Raw genomic sequence first — 2,807 nt, 5'->3', positions numbered from 1 at the left:
GTGAAGCTGGTCGCTCCCTAATTGACCTCTTTATCCATGGCAAGTCCCTTTTGTCCAGTCTCACACCTCCAACTGTCTGCCCCAGGCCTCTTCCTGGATATCTACCCACAAACTTTACCTAGCAAAAATTGAATCTTCACATCTTCCCTCCTGATTCCTCACTTCTCTATCCTAGTAGGAAATTCTCTCTCTATTATAGTGCCGGGGGATTTCAGCACCATTCCCAGCTTCCTTTGCTTTCTCCTTTACTTCTCACATCCAAGTCTTTACAAATCTTTACACTACTACACATCTATAAAACCTGTCCCTTCCTTTCTGTCTTACTCACCAAACCCCTTATCTGTGCATTTGTACTCTGCCTCCTAAACTATTGTAACCTCCTTCCTCTCTGGACTATTTCATCTCCATTCAAACTGCAAACTCCTTACTCCACACTTACCCAACTAAATTGGCCAGGTTGCTGGAGAGGGCAAGCTTGCATGCTCCCTATGGATGCTAACAAGGTGAGAGAGAGGGCTTATTCCTCAGGAGGTATAATCCCTCGTAGTGGCTGCTTGATTGTGGTATAGCTTGTAACGTAATCTGGTCCATCAACAGTTTAGAAGAGAGAACACATGGAAGAGGAGATACCATATTTCATCACAAAAAGAAGAAAATCTATATGGGATAGCAGGAAAATCCTAGAATCATAGAATATCAGGGTTGGAAGGGACCTCAGGAGATCATCTAGTCCAACTCCCTGCTCAAAGCTTCATGACAGTAAGATCTATTAGGTTATGAGACAGCCCCCTTGCAGGAGCCTCTCTTCAAATACATTTATTAGTGTTTAGTCCAATCCACTTTAAATTTTTAAGGAAGAATCCTGCATTGGGAGGAGACAGGATAAAATGCCCTTAAAGGACATTTTTATTAGGTAACAGTGACAACTAGCCAGTGCATTACCAGCACAACCAGCAGTTGTAACTAATGGCTGGTACAATAGTTCCTTTGTAGAACAAAAGCAAACTGGTCAGACACCGACTACTGATGTTGCACAGGGCTCCTGCTGACTTCAGTGGGAGCAATGAGTATGCATGCAAAGGCTTTATTTAGCATAGTATATTTCTTGTGCTAAATATTGATTGAAAAGAGGAAAATAAACAACATTGCATTATTTCACTGTTTGTGGCTGATGTTTTATCTTTGAAAGGTGGTAGCCCTAGATTGTCAACACAAACAAAAAAGGCAGGTGACACGTTAAATATGTATAATGTCCTTTGCACACTGTTTAAACATGCTCAGCAGTATCTTCCCACATTATTCCTAGAAGAGTAAAATTACAGTGTATAGCAGAGCTGGCACAATACTTCCATGCAATGCAGACATTAGAGCTGAGGGAATAATTCACAATGAATAGTTTAGTCAGTGAGTTTAGCCCTTTTTTTTTTGCTCATGGGATCTCCAGGAGCAGCTTGCGATTTCCTTCAGTTTATTTGTTATACAAAAAGATTTCAACTAGTTTTTTTTGCAAATATTTTTGTACGGATTGATGAGGAACCATTCTCTATAAATATTCCCCAATCACTACTTGAGCTTTGTTTGTTAGTTGTGACTGATTAGATGAGTCACAATGTTCCAACTGGCTGAGTGTGCAACAGCTACTGAGGCGAATACTTGCATGTGTGAATCTAAAATCTGGTTACCACAAATACATATACATGTGGCTTTAACATTCTCTTTCTATGAACAGTCATGACAGTAACTCAAATGTCTATAGAAAGTGAACACAAATGGAAAGCAGTATGGCTAATGTGCATTTATTTCAAAATTCTAGTGAATATACAAAAAAGGTGGGGTTTTTTTTAGATGTTTATGCAGTTCTAGCAGATACCTGTAGATTACAGGAATAATGTTGAATTCTCATCTTCTTGCTTTCATCCTGTCCTGAGTTTTTTTCCTCCTTGTGATGTAGCAGTGGGGATAAAACAATACCGAAGTTTCCTTCAGGAAAACAAATTTAAAATAAATTTCTTTAGGTACTTCAATTTTCAATACCAAGCAAGTATATTGGAGTCGCACCCAGGAGGTCTAGGTAGTTCAGTGCCTGCCTATCTCTAGTATCAGTATTCAATCATGCAATAGAAAGGATAATTGGGAGGCAAGAATAGTTTCAAAACTCTACCCATGCTGCCTGCAAATATAGGGGCATTTCTTAGAGGCAAACATTCACTGTTAAAAGGCATTTTAAGCATTAGTGGTTTTCTGGGCTGTGACCCTCACCTCCAAATTACTGGGGTACATACACACAATGCATAAATAACTAAAAATAATAGAATCACTTGGCCAAATTCTGCTCTCAATTACAATTTGCACCCTCAAGAAACTCAGTGTTCCTACCAGGATATAATGAATGGCCAGAATCATTCCTACCGGTGCAGGGAGCCACAATGCCCTGTCTGCCCCCTTCACCCATCTCTAAGGCGAACAGGTAATGTGTCCAATGCTGCCCTCCCTTGCGTTTCATATGACTGCCCTTACATCAGAGTAAGAATTGGAGAAACAGGCACTTAGAAGCCATGATTTGGGACCTCCAGCATGGCAGTGCCCTTGTAGAAGGCCATTTTCAGATTTGTCTGTATGAAGGAAGTGCCATGGAACATAAGCTGGCAGTTGGTTGGAGTGGTATTATTTCTCGCTTAGCATCCAAGCCATGCACTGAATACAGAATTATACATTTCCTCATGGGCTTTTCCATGGTGTTCTCATTGTAGTATCTTAGTGCTTTACAAAGATGAATGAACTGATCTTCACAACACTACTGTGAGGTG

At 40.3% G+C, this 2,807-nt stretch overlaps 1 long non-coding RNA gene across 1 annotated transcript in view; it reads right to left on the bottom strand.

Annotated features, from left to right (window-relative positions):
* Nucleotides 1–1,633: 1,633 nt before the first annotated feature.
* The window catches only part of LOC120404602, a 10,929-nt gene continuing 9,755 nt past the window's right edge, over nt 1,634–2,807 (bottom strand). Inside the window, exon 4 of the long non-coding RNA XR_005598054.1 lies at nt 1,634–1,980. This is a non-coding gene — a long non-coding RNA (uncharacterized LOC120404602). The remainder of the gene's footprint in view (nt 1,981–2,807) is intronic.

This window comes from Mauremys reevesii, linkage group 4 (genome assembly GCF_016161935.1).
Source record: "Mauremys reevesii isolate NIE-2019 linkage group 4, ASM1616193v1, whole genome shotgun sequence".
Taxonomy (NCBI): domain Eukaryota; kingdom Metazoa; phylum Chordata; order Testudines; family Geoemydidae; genus Mauremys; species Mauremys reevesii.
This window is presented reverse-complemented; position numbering and strand designations above follow the sequence as displayed.